This window comes from Pleurodeles waltl, chromosome 12, assembly GCF_031143425.1.
Source record: "Pleurodeles waltl isolate 20211129_DDA chromosome 12, aPleWal1.hap1.20221129, whole genome shotgun sequence".
Lineage (NCBI taxonomy): Eukaryota > Metazoa > Chordata > Amphibia > Caudata > Salamandridae > Pleurodeles > Pleurodeles waltl.
In genome coordinates this window covers 274259646-274276616 of record NC_090451.1, presented here as the reverse complement: position 1 = coordinate 274276616, position 16971 = coordinate 274259646, and the positions used below count along the sequence as shown (strand labels likewise).

At 40.8% G+C, this 16971-nt stretch overlaps 1 protein-coding gene across 1 annotated transcript in view; it reads right to left on the bottom strand.

The window, feature by feature from the left end:
- The window catches only part of AMFR (autocrine motility factor receptor), a 487879-nt gene that overhangs the window by 448534 nt on the left and 22374 nt on the right, over positions 1-16971 (bottom strand). The window lies entirely within an intron of this gene.

Below are 16971 nucleotides of genomic sequence, written 5' to 3'. Positions count from 1 at the left end.
GCCGATTTCAGAACTTTCCATCACAGAAATGAGGAAAACATGTTTTTTTAGCCAAAGTTTGAGGTCTGCAAGGGATTTTGGGGGGGGCGAGGACCTGGTTGGTGAGACCCATGCAAGTCAGCCCACCCTAGATACCCGTAGGAGTCTAGTTTTAAAAAATATACAGGTTGGCTAGGTTTCTCTATGTGGCAGCTGAGGTAGGGTCCAAAATCTAGAGCTGCCCACAGTGGGGGAAAAAGGGTCAGTTTTTTTGTGGAAAAATGCAATGTGTCCATGTTCCGTTTTGGACTGTGTCGTGTCGCAGACACTAGGCCTACCCACACAAGTGAAATACCATTTATTTAGGGAGACTTGGGAGAGTACAGAGTGGACAGAAGCTTGGGGCTTCCCAAAGATTCCATAATATTTCATCACAGAAATGTGAGGAAATTGTGTTTTTTAGTCAAAGTTTGCAGTTTTCAAGGGGTTCTGGGTAACAAAACCTGGTGACAGCCACGCAAGTCAGCCCACTTTGGATACCCTTAGGTGTCTAGTTTTACAAAAAAATAAAAATGTACAGGTTGACTAGGTTTCCCTGATTTCCGGCTTAACTGGGTCCAAAATCTAGAGCTACCCACATTAGGAAAAAAAGGGTAGTTTTTGGTGGAAAATGGCAATGCATCCATGTTGTGTTTTTGGCTGTTTCCTGTCTCGGCCACTAGCCCTACCCACACAAGTCAGGTACCACTTTTATTGGAAGACTTGCGGCAGCATAGAATATTATAACATTTGTTATTACCAATTGGATTTTGCTGCATTTGTGCCCTTCAAATGTAAGCCAGTGAAAGATGACATTTTGAAAAATACCCTCTAAAATCGTATGATAGTACAGGTACCCACAAATTCAGAGATGTAGAAACAACCAACCACTGCATCTAAACTCCATATCTTGTGCCTATTTCAGAAAAACACAGGTTTCCCCAATACCCATTTTCCACTCTGCCTATTACACTATATAAATTGGTCTATATTTGGTACTCAATGAAAAACCAATGTATGGTACAGCTCAGTTGTTGGCTCAGGGTACCTAGGGTTCTTGGACAGCCTACAAACCCTATATATCCCCACAACCAGAACAGTGTAGCTAATGCATTGGTATATTGCTTTTGTAAATCAGCTATCACGACAAAAAGTTACAGATGAAAATGTCACAAAGGTCCGTTTTTTCTTACTCATTTCAGTATTTATTTCAACAGTTATTTTCCTTGGGAAAACCTTGAGGGATCTACACGTATGACCCCTTGCTGAATTATGTCTACTTTTCACAAATCTATGGATATTCTGGATCACACATGGGTTTCACACTAGTTTCTATCACAAACTAGAAGTAGGTTGAGAGTACACAAAATATGAAAAATGGGCTACCTCTTAGGAAAATGACAAACCAGTGGTACAAAATTAAGCTTTTTGATTCAGCTCTGCATGTTCATGAAAGCTGGGAAGATGGGGACATTAGTACAGCAAACTGTCCGTGGATGCCAAATTTGGTAAAAAAAAAAAATAAGACACTTTTGTTTGGAGCACTTTTCCCTATTTTCATTAAAAAAACAAAAAAAAAAAACTTAACATTTTGCTATATTTTGCCTACTTACCTAGTCCTCTCCAGGGTAATGCACAAACCCTGGGTACCATTAGAATCCCCCGGATGTTGGAAAAAAAAGGACACAAATACCTTATCTGGAAAAAACATTTGGGGCCCTCATCGCAAAGTATTCCAAACAGCCAAAAAAAGAGCTCAGCACGAGTGGGGGGGAGGGGGAGGGGGGGGGGGGAGGACCAGCAGCTAATAGAATCATTGCTAAAGACATGCATCTGTTCTGGAACACTAATAAACTTCACAAATTGTTTCAGGCAAAAGCAAATATACCCATACCTTTGGCTAAATGCACGGAATGGTTATTACTTATTTTGAATAATTTTCTTTACTGATCTTTACATAGCGGTTTATTTGTTTTCATTGTTTATGTTAAGTTGTTCAAATATCAAAGAAAAACGCTCGTCATTTTCAATTTGGTGATTTTCTACTTAGTCTATCTATTTAACATGTGTTTGCGTATTTCTAATTGCAACGGGTAACTATGCTTTAATGATTTTTAAGTACTTTGTGGAATTTGGTACACAGGCATGATGACTATTTTAACCACTTTCCATGCTTGTTCCTTTGTTTTGGTCACATTGTGTTGAGGTCTAATCCAGGCCTCAAAAAACTACTCGCCCACGCTATGGCGAGTCAGATTTTATCAGGTAGAGCTACTTTTAGCACTTACTCATCCATTCTGGCGAGTGAACTTAAGCTGGAAGGAACAGGTATCTGTTCATTCAGAAAGTGAATGAGCAATAAAGACGCCTTTAAATCTTGTTTTTTTCTGTTGCATCACAATTCTTTATTAAAAATTATTTTCTTTTTCCCCCCAAAATTACATACCAATGATTGTTTCATACAGTGACAACTGAATGACAAAATAAAAATAAAGGTATATGATCACAAGAAATGGAAGTATATACATTCAAAAACAAAATCACTAGTGTAAGTCCATTGACCATAAATGTATAAAATATAAATCAAAGTCATCGTTAATCTATACAAGAACACCATACATGGCTAAAATGAACCAAATTGTCAGTTAGCTCATAAATCATTTCCCCAAAATTAGCCACATCAAACATATCCTCAAGCCATGACTGAATAGTCAGATTAAGAGTGGTCCTCCAAAAACGTCAAATATTAATTTTTGCTAAGCTAATAGGCTAGAGAGCCATTTAAAAGGAATGAACGAACATGGGTAGAAGTTCTGAAGTATCACGTAAGAGAAATAAACATTTTGGGAAGGAGACATTAATAGAAGATTGTGCACTCAAATAATCTTCAATCTGAAGCCAAAATATATGAATGTTGGGACACGCCCACAGTGTATAAAAAATATCACAATCTAAAGTCCCACATCGCCAGCAGGACTTAATTTAGCTGATTGTAATTTAGATGGTGACCAAAGCCAACAATGCAGTATTTTGAAGCAATTTAATTTAAGGCAAGAATCTCTAAGTCCTTTGTTACAGTTACATAAGATAGTATCCCACTCCTCGTCCATAAATTCTATACTTAAACATGTGGACCACCACGACTTAAAAAAATGGGAAGTTTCACTAGATAATGAAGAGTCAATGAAAATGCCATATTGGCCAGGAAACTGTACCCTTATTATGTTTCCAATTATAAATATAATAATATACAAATGGAGCGTGAGATTTTGTGTCAGGATTTTTCGCATACTTAAAGCAAGGGGAGAGGAGAGTTGAGTGTATCTGTTTAATTGTAACAAAGGTAAATCAAATTCTCGTTGTAAACTGGAAAATGACTTCATAGAATGAGAAGGCATAAATACATCTAACATCCTATGTAGTTTATGTTTATTCCAAACAGGCCAACTGAGTTCAGTACCTTTATATGTGATGACTGCATTGTCCCTTAGGGGGCTTCATAATGAAGGCAAATATGAGTATTCGTAGGTTTGTGTGCTTTCTGCCATGCTAGTTGCGAGGAATGGATAATAATATTAGTGGAGTTTGTAAACTTCAATTGTTTGTTATAATATATTGCTAAATCTAAATCAGATTTGAGAATGGAATGTTCCAACGTAATCCAGAGCGATGTATTCCTATGAGTGGGTAGCATATAAATAGAATGGGCCAAATGGTGTGAAATCAAATTAAATTGTAAATGAGGAAGACGCAAGGCCTCTTTCTCTGATGAAAAATGTAATTGGGAACCGCTTAAACAGGTCTTTCACCGCTCCATACAAATCGGGAGATAATGGATGTTATTGTCTTAAAGACAAATCTCGGAAAAGAAAGTGGAAAAAAACAATTACATTTGGTAGTCGTATTCATTTTTATAATCTGCACCCTATCCCATATTAATAGGCTTAAAAGTGTCCAACATTGAAAATATCTATTAATTTGGTCAATTATAGGATTTAAATTATCGGCAACCATATCTTTGAGGCTGCTATTAAGGAAAATCCATAAATATTTTAATTTTGAATGTAGCCATTTAAATGGAAGGCCGTCAATAGTGGCCTCAGTGGTAACAGGGCTTATTAGCAGGGCTTCATATTTGGCTCAAATAATTGTATAACCAGAGAAGTTCGAGAATGTATTTAGTTGAGAGATTGAATAATTTGCCAACGAGTTCAGGTGCGAGAAATCAAAAGGATATCATCTGCATAATAAAAGTCTTTAATTTTCTCAGCAGCAGTGTCAATACCCTTAGTATCAGTGAGAGAGAGAGAGAGAGAGAGAGAGTTATATATATCTCTCTCTCTCTATATATATATATATATATAGAGAGAGAGAGAGAGAGAGATATATATATCAACCTTGCCTAGTGCCAAGGTAAACATTTGAATGATGATGTGAACCTACCACATGACAAAGACACGGTGGGCAAATTATACATACCACTAGTTAAGATGATAAAACCTTTACCAAAACCCATTTTTTCCATAGTATCAAATAAATAGCCCTACTCTAATCTGTCAAAGGCTTTTTCAGCGTCTACTGAAAGAAGAACATTCTCTGCCATTTCGTAATTGCCATAATAAATGCAAAACAGTAGGAAGATAATTAGCACAGGAACGACCTGGGACAAACCCAACTTGAGAAGACTGTATCAAGGACGTAATTACTGAACCAAAGTGGTGCACCGATACTTTCGTTAAAATGTTAACGCCAGAATGTATTAACAAGATTGGTCTATAACTAGAACATTCTACAGGATCTTTACCTGGTTTAGGAAGAACTGTGATTCGAGCACTTAAAAAAATCAGAAGGTAAATGCCCCAAACACAGATCCTCATTGTAAACAGAAAACAATAGAGGAACAGTAAGTGTTTTGGTAATTTTATGGAATTCAATCTGAAGTCCGTCCGTCCGTCCTTCTTCCCCATTTCTTTCGCAGTGGCCAAAGAGTCAATCGCCCTAGTTACGTCTTCACTGGTAACATTCCCTCCAGTGCATTCCTCTGTACTTGTGTCAATTTAGGGAGATTAAGTTTGGAGAAGAAGGTATTTTCCTCGGAATGGTCTGAACAATCAGTGGAAGTGTATAGAGTTTTATGAAATGTCTGAAATCGAGAAAGAATCTCTGATGGGAGTGGAAGTAGGGTATCATCGGAATTTCTAATAGCAGGAATTGTTCTAGAGGATTCATGATGTCGCAAGGGGTAAGCCAGTACCCTCCCCACGTTTGGAGGGTCATTGATGAATAAAAAATAAACACTTTTCTGCTCGAGAAGTATAAAGATTATTAAGAGCAAATTTTGCTGATAATTTCTGTAATGCTAATGGGCATTGTGTTTGAGAGTAAATTGAGATAAGACACAAGATTTCCTTCTCAAGGTCAATTTTTGCGGCAGTCTTACACTTTATAACGAGCGCAGTATCCCTCATCATCATCCCTCATAATACTGCCTTCCCAGCGCCCCAAAGTGTATGTGCATTGAACAGAGCATTCATTGTTTTTCAAAAGCTGTTCAATGTATGAACACAATACTTTCTTATCCTGTGGAGTTTTGTATGAGGAAATATTAAGTCTCCATGTAGGGTTTGGAAATCTTGAAAGTCCTAAATCAATGCTGATGTCAGTAAGATCGTAATCCGATATGCTGCAAGGAACAACGTTCGTATGGGTTACCAGCTGTAAATCAGAAGAGGAGGTAAAAAACTAATCAATTCTTGTACCTATCAAAAGGGGACAAGAAGTAAGAGTAAAATCCCCCTCATATCGTTGCAATAATCTCCAGGGTTCTTGCAAAGAATAATCAGCAATGAAATCCTTCAGCATATACCCATCTTTATTATGTTGAGTATCAGGTTCACCAGCTCTATCAACGAACGGGTCGATGGAGACATTCCAGTCTCCCCCAATCAGGACACAAGGAGTACTAAAAACTGCTAATAACATTATATCCCAACTCAGTAGATTAAAGTTTAGAGTCTGTAGGGGAAAATATTGATCCCACTATTATTATAAAAGTGTAACAAATATAGAGTTTGGCGAAAATATAACGTCCGTCAGTATCCTCCCATGTTTGTAGTAGTTTGTGAGGATGATGTTTACTACAAAGAAAAGTGACTGAACATTTCCTAAACGGCGTGTGTATGTGATCAAAGGTTTTGGGGTTAATACTTGCATGGACTACTTGACCTACCGAGTCAAGTTTAAATTTTTTGCTTCCTAGAAAACTAAGATCGGTCTCTTGTAATAAAGCGATATCCGGTTTATTGTGGCCAATATAAGTCGGTCTTTTCTTACTTTTAAGAAAGTGTGTCAAACCATATACGTTTAGAGAAACAATTTTCAACGGTTTCGACTGAGTGGACTGCATGTAATGAAATGAGGAACTGAGAACAATAAAAAAAATTATAAAGTTGTAAATGGATATACACTTAATGTAACATTAGTACCAATGTGAGATGAATCTGAAGCAATAAAAATCAATGTCAAAGTAAAACAAAAGTACGATATTGAGCATATATTGTGAGAGAGAAAGAAATGTAAAAACAATGATCAAAAACAATTCCAACAACAAGCATTCAGACTATTTAGAACAAGCTTTTAACTTTTTAACTTTTAACTGGGGTAGAACGTGTCAGACGGTGTGAGAAGGAGTACAAGACCATTAACCTTGTAAAGATACAATCCAACATCCAGTATGTAAACGGGAACATTAAACTAATGTATTAATTAGGAGTGCATGGCGTGCCAAATATATTCATTCATATCGCATAAATAATACAGCAGTAAAGCAGTGCTAAAAAGCACATCAATTGTAATAGTTACAACCACACAGAAAAATATTCCTCAAAATTAGGAAACTGAAACAACAAAGATCAGAAAAGAAGGAAAGGAAGTTAAAGAGGGAAAGGAAGTTGAAGAAGAAGATGAAGACAAGAAGTAAATGACCAACATATCCCAAGCAAGAGGAACAACATTTTAAAAAAGGATTTCGATTATTAACATGATCAAGTCTTCAGTGGTGATCTTGATTAATCCCTTTGTTGTGAGTCCTTAGCAGTTTTAAATTTACTGCCAGAAATCCACCCACGAGACTCAGTTTCCCATCCACCTTGATCAGATGGATCTGAAGAAACACCACTGTTTGTTTCATGAAAAACTGAAGAAGGTGTAGACTTATGCTCTATTCTCCATTCATTATCCTCCAAGTCATTAAGAAAAGACTGAATATCATAAGGATCAAAGTATTCCTTAGTCTGTCCCTGCTACATTATGATCATGGTCGCCGGTTCCAAATGTCTTTTTTCTTCAACTTAGGACATAGAGCTAAGAATTGTTTCCTCTTGAGGTTAGTAGGAGCAGAAAAATCAGCAGTAATGATAATCTATGTACCGTTGTAGTTATATGGACTTTGTTTCCTTGGTGCAGACATGATTTGATGAGCCTGTTGATAGCGTAGGCACAGGGGTGGCTCCTCCATTAGGTCAGAGGAGCGTCAACCCAAAATTCCCACAACCCTCCAGCCAGCAACTGCAAAACCTTTACAAGGAAACCATAATAAACAGTGTTTATTATAATTTCCTTATAAAGGGGTGGGGCCACTGGGGTGATGAGTGAGGAGGAGGGCATAGCACTCCCCCTCAGAGCGCATGTGTGTTTGGCCAGCCTGACACACATGCGCAGTAGTCTCTCTCCAGCCCGGCAAGAGAGCCTGCACAGACTCCCACTCTGCCTGGAAGCGCCCTAGCTGGGCGCTCCCAGCCAATCCTGATTAAAGCAACGTCAGGATTGGCCACAGGGCATGCTGGGAGCCTGTGCCTGCATGCAGCCAACGGAGGAGAGGAGCGGCGCGTGTGACGGAGGAGGTAAGTGTATGGTTATTATTTTTTTTATTTAATTTTTATTCCCACCGGAATCCCCCCATATGCCGTGCAGTACGAGCTGCAACTGCGTAGGCAGCAATTCAGGATATGGAGGGGGTGGGAAGAACAAGCAGAGTTTTTGGAATGTACCCGATAGGCACGATGGAATTCAAGTTGTGGGGAAAAGTAAGTTCAGTCCTGTTGGATAGCAGAGCAGTGAGAAATTGCAGCATGTTGTCTATCGCCAACTCTTCTGGAACACCAATAATTCTAATGTTGTCCCTCCTACTACAGTCTTCCAAATCAACTGCCTTCTGTTGGAGATACCATAAATCATGACCATCATCCGATAATTTGTCAATTCGGGATTCGACCTCGACAAGGCAATCTTCCATTAGCTGCATACTGGAATTAAATTGAGCAACCTCGCACCCTAGAGATTGTACTTCCTGGAAACTCCAGGCAAGACTTACTCCTCCTATAATGTTCCTCCATTACATCCCCAAGATATTCCACTAAACGTCCCTATTAAGTTTCTGTAAATCTAACATTCATCCCCATAGATTTTCCTCTGAGAATAATGAGACCAGGCACGGTGAAGACATAACAGAGGAAGTCACGCGCTAACTTGTGCATGCACCACCTGTCCAATGAAAGCAGGGAGAGTCCCATGAGTGAACCAGAGCAAAGGATCGGAGCTCCGTTGAGCCAGTTCTGAAATATTGCACGTCAAGTTAGCAGAGTCTCAAAAGTACCTTTATATAAGATCTGCAAGGTAAATGGAATAAATCATGTTATCTCCTCTTGGTAAGCACTTATGCGCTCAGCCGTTCGAGAGGGCGCACTCTAGACCTCCAGGCGTGTTGCAGAAAAGAAGCTTGTTTTCTGTCACTTGAAGCTTGGTTCAGGCAACAATTCGGCACTCCCCTTGTCCCAAATAGATGAAAATCAACAATTCCCGCAATTAGAGACAGCCAGGTACAGTATTAAACCGCGTAACGGCTCCGATCTCGCTCCTTTCTTCAGAGCCTCCGAAGGGAGCCTCCATTAACCTCAGCAACAATCTCCGCTCCCCTAAATCTTGTTTTTATCTTGACACATTTTTCATCTGTTTAAGGACAGAGGTCAAATATCAGTTTCTCTTTTTATCAATGGTTTCTTAACTTATCCTGGAAAATGGTGTCTACTTTTCTCTTATTACAGTAAGATGTTTTTGTCAAATGAGCTGTCTGACAATCATTGAGAAACAAAAGGCTGTAAGATGTCAGTTTTTTGCTAAGACATTTAAAAGCTTGTAAATGTATAGGTAAGCATTTTTTTATGATTTAAAGAGGAGCAAACCAAATCAGAACACTCTACTTGGTGATGTGCAAATGACAAATATTTGTAGAAACTTGATTTCCAAATATTGTACGCTATTTAGTTTTATCAGTATAACCACGACAGTGGGAAATTTTGTGGTCATTTCAATGGAAAAAATCTGTTAATTGCAAATAAGTGACCAAGAAATTAGCCAAAATACAGCTAAAATGTTGTTTTTTCAGAAAAATATGAAAAAAGGGCTGTAGGAGAAAGCTTGTGTTTTTCCCCTTGAAAAAGGCATCAACAAAGGGTTTGCGGTGCTAAAATCACCATTTTACTGGGACATAACCCATTTTTACTATTTTTGTGCTTTCAGCCTCCTTCCAGTTAGTGACAGAAATGGGCGTGAAACCAATGCTGGATCCCGGACAGCTAAACATTTCAGAAAATTAGACAAAGTTCTCAATTCAGCAAGAGGTGATTTGTGTAGATCCTACAAGGTTTTCCTACAGAAAAGAACAGCTGAAATAAAAAAATATTGAAATTGTGGTGAAAAAAGAGCCATTTCTGTCCACGTTTTCTTCTATAACTTTTTCCAGCTATGGCAGATTTTTTAAAGCAATACATCGTTACGTCTGCTGGACTCTTCTGGTTGTGGGGATATATAGGGCTTGTAGGTTCATCAAAAACCCTAGGTACCCAGAGCCAATAATTGAGCTGCACCTAGCAATGGGTTTTCCTTGTATACCGGGTATACAGCAATTCATTTGGTGAATTATAAAGAGCGAAAAATAGGTATCCAGGAATCCTTTGTATTTCCAAAATGGGCACAAGATAAGGAGTTCAGAAGCACTGGTTATTTGCACATCTCTGAATTTGGGGGTTCCCATACTAGCATGTGAATTACAGGGCAGTTCTCAAATAGACTTCTTTTTTACACACTGTCGAACGTTTGGAAGGAAAAATGTAGAGAAAGAAAGAGGCAATAACACTTGTTCTTCTATTCTGTGTTGCCCCAAGTCTCCCTTGGTACATCACTTGTGTGGGTAGGCCTAGTGCTCACAAAAGGATACGCAACATGGACATATCACATTTTAACAGTGAAATCTGACATGTTTTTCGGAAAGTGCCTAGCTATGCATTTTGGCCTCTAGCTCAGCTGGCACCTAGTGAAACCTATCACACCTGTACATTTTTTTAAACTAGACACCTAGGGGAATCCAGGATGGGGTGACTTGTGGGGCTCTCAGATTCCTTTGCAAACCTCAAAATTTGGCAAAAAACACTTTTCCCTCAGATTTCAGTGCTGCAAAGTTCTGGAATCCGAGAGGAGCCACAAATATCCTTCCACCCAGCATTCCCCCATGTTTACTGGTAAAAAAGGTACCTCACTTGTGTGGGTAGTCCTAGTGCCAGTGTCAGGAATAAATCACACAACCGTCAATGTTAGACCTTACATGAGGGCAACTGTTGACCCTGGGGTGATTCATTCCAGACACAGGCACTAGGTACAGGCACTCAAGTGGGGTAGTGTTTTTATCATGACAGGTGGGCGGGGGCACTGGGGGTAGGAATTTTGTGGATCCCAGCATATTCCTGTAGTTTGTGTGACAGAAATGCAAGAAAAAATAGAGTTTTTATTCAACATTTCACCTTTGCAGGGTAATTCTGGATAAGAAAACTTTGGGGAACCCACACACGACACACCTCTGTGGACTCCCCCGGGTGTCTAGTTTTCAGAAATGTCTGGGTTTGGTAGGTTTCCCTTTATGGCTGCCGAGCCCAGGACTAAAAACTCAGATGCCTGCCTCACAAAACCAGGTTGTTTGTGATAGATAATTTTGATGTCTCCACAATACGATTTGGGTGGTGGAATTTGGGGCTGAACTAAATTGGGGAGCTCCCAAGAGAGCATTCTCTCTGTGCTTGCCGCCGCATGCACCTGCTCTCTGGGTTGGGCTAACCTGCTATTGTTTCCGCTGCACAGACTGTGTTTCCGAAGCACCAGCAGGACTGTCCTCATCACCTCCCTCAGAATTACTGGAAGAGGAGTTATCAGATGGGACTCCGCCAATTGAAAAATCACTCCCAGAGTCAGTGCCATTGTCCTATCCCTCAGAAGCGGTCTCTGTATCTGCTGTCTCAGTCTCTGATCCTACGTCAGAGCTGTCCTCTACATATAAGTTAGGGGGTGAGCAGCAGTCGTCCAATGAGACGCCATCTCTGCTACTGGCTAAACTGTTACTCTAAAACACTAGCCTACGTAGACAGTCACAAAGTTCTGTGTGTGTGTGTGTGTGTGTGTGTGTGTGTGTGTGTGTGTGTGTGTGTGTGTGTGTGTGTGTGTGTGTGTGTGTGTGTGTGTGTGTGTGTGTGTGTGTGTGTGTGTGTGTGTGTGTGTGTGTGTGTGTGTGTGTGTGTGTGTGTGTGTGTGTGTGATGCGTGCAACAGTAAAGGTCACCTTACCTTCGCTTCTTCCCTCAACAGCACGTTCTCTCAAGACACTCAGAAAAACAAAAAAGACACACTATTACTTCACCTTGTCACATACCAATCGTCACAGTCTTTAGCTCCTCGAGTACCCAGTCCAACAATCATTATTGGAGTTTCCATGACCTCCTCCTCGGATTCCCTCACTACTACCCAGCAAAAGTGCCTTTCACCTCTCCATAGCCCCCATCGCACATACATTTCATTTGTATTATGGAACAGGTAATGTCTGGCTTTACTAATCCACTCAGCTATTCACATATAATACAGTTTTTATCTTTGCAGTGGGTATATAAACCTTCGGTGCTACTTTATGGCATCAAAACTGCCACTAGACAAAACTCAGATCCTTTTCTAGCAGAAACATAATCACAAGAGTTGCTTGACTTTTTTTATTGCTGCCTTAAAGCTACAGTTGAAACGCATCAGTTGAAGTATGTGCACTGCTTTGCCGACGCAAGCTGGAAGAGAACTGGAGGTGAATAAATATATATATATATATATATATATATATATATATATATATATATATATATATATATATATATAAAGAGATCACTTTTATTTGTGGGTGTGGTTTCCCTGGGGGCCGATGGCAGCCCCCAGGGAAACCACACATGCATTGAGAAAAGTGATATATATATATATAGCGAGCGAGAGAGAGATACATCTATATATGGATCTATAGCTATATCTAGATTTATTTTTCAATAGCCGTTTGGTTTCCCTGAAGAAGGGGGGGTGGGGGGCGAACATACTGCTATTAAACAAAATTGAGCCCACAGAGGGTCAGCCCTGCTTACGGGCGACCCCCTGTCAATTTCATTCGTTTAAAAATTCATTTATTTATTTATTTTAACATTTGTTAACCCTTTGCAACAGTCTGAATCATTTGCTTTCATTAAATTAATTAGAAGTGGTAAGAAAGTGAATTATAATTGGGTGGTTGGAAGTCCACTACAAGTAATAAAGTCACCAACTTGTTAGGTCCTACACAAGGTTGTGATTCTTTAAACCTGAGCCCATCCCCTCGTAGCTACAGCAGAGTAGACAGGCTTAACTTAACAGAAAATGTGTCAAGCATTTATAAGTACCAAAACAGTTAAATAGTCAAAAACACAACAAAGCAAGTATCTCTCTATTTTTATAAATGGGAGTGGGATTTTTGTACTTTCACTGCGTCGTATATTGGGAGCACTTACTTTACAATTAAGTTTTTATGATTAAAGGAGATATATATTGTTGTTAGATTAATCATTAAATGGTGATATAAATTAATTTGGAGTATTATACAGTTATTTTAGATTAAGGTTGTTTGTAAAAAGTATTTTAAATGCTGTTGGAGTTTAGGCATATACGTTCCCCAAGTTGACCAACTTCGTTTATCAATATTTAAAATACCCAGGTCTAAGGGTTATATGGGTTTGCTTCATTTGTTATGACAATACTTTTAGAAAGTTGGCATTCCTCAGTGCTTGATCTCTAGTGCTTTGCAGCCTGGCTCCAATCCACGTCTACAGCAGAGTGACAGCTCCACTTGGTGCATACTTTCCAGACAGTCATAACACTGGAAGGGCTGGGTGTGACAGAAGAGGCATCTGCATATTGATAGTCTTCCTGGGCTGGGGAGAGAGAGGGTCATTCACACCTTACAGATGAATAGGCTGTGTCCTGTCCTCACACAATGTACTGATTACCCCCCCCTACTGATGTCTGGAGACAGGGCTGGGTTGAAAGGGTGTTTACTTTACTTTTGAAGATACCCCCTAAAAAAAGGGATTTCTGAGTATAGGTAGAGGGGCTCTAGCCGCCTGATTTTTCCACCACTTTTGGAACTGGGACAGAACCTCTGTCAAAGGTACTACTGGACTGCAGAAAGGACTTATCTGGACTTCTCTTCTGTTCGTTGCCCTGCTTCCTAGTGTCTGCTGGGGAGCATAAAGGACTCAACAGGATTGCTTTTCTGTTTGTTGCCCTGCTGCCAGTACTCCCTGACTTGGACTTCCTTGGCACTGCTGGACTGCCTCAAGGAACAGCCACTGTTTTCCTTGGCGTGCTGGCCTGCCTGGTCCTGTGTGCCTCCCAGGAAGCTCAATATGTGGAGGGATCTGCTTTGCTCCTGGTCTCCCTACAGGTTTAGCGCCTGCGGAGCGCTTCCTTTGTCTTTAATGGTTGTTACCTGCGGCAGGGGTAGCGCTTTCTTTCCCGCACCATGCTCATGAGTACAAAGTGCGTGTGGTCTTATTTTTCCTCAGTGCGCACAGTATGCATTTTGGTGCCAAAAAGGGGAACATGTGGACACAATCTTGCCTTCATTATTATTTGGTGCAAGGAGAAACATGCAGAGTTTCAAGGGCGGCCCCCACACAGGAGAGCTGTGACGTGCAACCATCCCAAAGCTAAGTGCCCTGTGGAGGCACCATCCCGCTGAGGTTGGCCTGGCGGACAGCTGCTGAGGGTCCACTTGGTGAGGGCCCACCTCGGGAAAGTTATCGGACAGTCACTGTAGGAGCCCAGAGCGTTGGCTGTCTCATGGCTTCTAACTTTGAGGCAGTCGCACCACGGGTTCGCAGGCAGCCACCTACGCACATTCTCAGCCTCCCTAAGGAGGAGCCTCCAGGAGGTTTCACCGTAACAGACTCCTGTTAGTGGGAAGCGGTCCCAGAAGCCCTGGAGGGTTTCCGGACTGACTGCAGCCTCCTACAAGCTCACCCCGGGCCAAGGAAGGCTGCGGGGATCAGGATTGTTGCACAGGGGACCCAGTGAGGTCTCCCCACCAAACCAGACAGTGTGTGTGCGGAACCTCCAGTTTTTTGACATACTTTTTGGGGGCACTCGTAACTTGGCTAACAGAACAGGAACAGAAACCTCAGAGGCCCCGTTCCTGTAGGACCGTCTTGGTACAGCATTCCTGATAATAGGCGCACAAGAGCTCCTGTGTTAGTTATAGGGTATTTCCACTCACTGGATGATTCCTCCAAAGATGTGCAGAAGCGCTGCAACCTTCAGGTAGAGGGTAGTGTTGGTGGCGCTTGGTGAGGCTGTCCACATGATGTTCTTCTCCACATTATGTTGCTGCATTTCTTTCTATTACCGGATTCATACTACATGTTGTGCTCGCCATATTGGGTGTGGACATGCCTGTTCTCAGGGCGAAGTTGGTATGCAGTGAGAGGTTGAGACTGGTGAATGACGCATGCAATATGGGAATGTTCTCCTGACTTCTGCATTCATAATGATGATGATCTGACATCTACTTGCTTAGCAGAGTATTACTGATTCATGCTGGTTTTGGTCTAATGATGTTTCATGCAATCCACTTTATTTGTATGTAACTTGTTGTAGAGTCTCTTTTGTAGTGTATTTGTTGTGTCACTGGTGAGTCACTGTGAGTGTGCTGTGCAGACATTTACACATTGCCCCTGGGGGTAAGCATGACTGCTCTGTGCCAAGCTGCTGGGGTGAGCACAGGTTATCTTTGGTGTGTAACTTACTTGCCCTAACTAGAGTGGTGGTTTCTGTCTGGCTTAGGTGCCTCCCCTAGCCAACCTGAAACCCCATTTCTAACAGGGAGATTTACTTTTCTACTGTTCCCACATAACTTGTCTGTTCCTGCAATACAATGTACCCCTAGCCTAAGGCTATATACATACTTCTATCAACCTGGGCATTGAATGATGTCAGGATTCATGTACCTCCACCTCCATTGCTCCGATTTCCAATGTCCTATTTTTTAGAACTGCAATTGCTGGTGCTCGTCAAACAAAGGGATCTAGTGAGATTCTCCTTCCAGTGCATAGTACACTAACTAGGGAACTTAGTGATCTTGTGGAAGAGTCACCGTCTGCAAGGGAATCAGTAGGGCTTGGATGTGCACCTTTCATTGAGTTACTTCTCCACCCTGGGCTGGGGAAATAGTTTGAGGTGTGATCTTACATACTGCATTTGCAAGATGTCCAATGTTTTCGGAGGGATCAGCTTCACATCAACAGTGGAGTTCAGAGAATTGAGGTGGGGGATACAGTGCCCAAATCTCTGATCCAAAACAGAGGTGGAACCTCACCTCGATCCTGTATTCCCTGAGTTAACCATGGTGGTCTGGCACCTTTGGGTTGGCCTCAGCTGCCTGTCTAGTGTGGCAACAGGAGGCAATAAAGGACAGTGACCTTTGCGAGGACTTGTTGGTACTAGAAATTTGGTGCACAGTGAAGGCTGTCCTAGTCTATGACAACAGTCTTGTAGGTGCTCATTCAAGAACAGGTGCCACTTATGGAGCTATGAGAAACATACCTATTGACAGACTCAGGCATCTTGAGCCCGATGACTTATGCACATCATGCCACGAAATAAATAAAGAGGTAAAAGAAAACAATGAGTTTATCTACTGAAGGCAATCCAAATCGAGGAAGGCACCTTATAACTAGAAATTGGTGTGGGACTCAGCTCGAAAACTGCTGGGAGGGATATGTGGATTTGAAAAGAAAATTGCTGCACTGGAACTTTTAGTACACGAACAATGGTCTCTAATGAAATAATTCAAGCAAACTATGAATGAAAGCCAAATGGTAATTTAATGTACAAATAAAATGCAAAACAGCAAAAAATAAAAAATAAATGATGGCATAAGTTCTAACTGTGATTTATGGTACAAAAACAAAAACCTCAATAAAAAGTGTAAAAGAAAAAAATTATGGGAGTAGGTTTTTGTGCTTGTAGCTCTTTGAAGTGTGATACACTTGAGTGATAAAGGTGATCAAAGTGTGTATCAATGCAGTGAAGAACACCATGGGCAAGTCAACAATGTTTCAATCCTATTATAAATACAAAGAGTAGATTACTTTAAAGAAGCTGAAGTCCTTTCCGGCTAATTATTAGCCCATGGCTACCCTAAACTACTGGTCTAACGATCTATGAAAAGGAAATGGTACTGCCCACAAGACATATTAACACCCAAGATCAAAACTGAATCTGACAATACTATGTGTTACAACTTTTTCCCCCCCACAGAGTCAACTACTATTATCAAAAATATAAGGACATACTGGAATGTATTAGCAGATGGGGACCTTATATACTGCAACCTCCCTTGTTTGCATGGAAAAAAAGCTAAAAACTTGCAAGATCACCAGGTCCATGAAGCGCTCAAACTAATGAAGACCCCTATCATGCCGACTGATCATTGGGGCGTCCTGCCACGGACAGGGCACTTTAAATGCTAACGCTGAAGCAAGTCCATTTACCATTAAAAAGAAAGCAAGACATT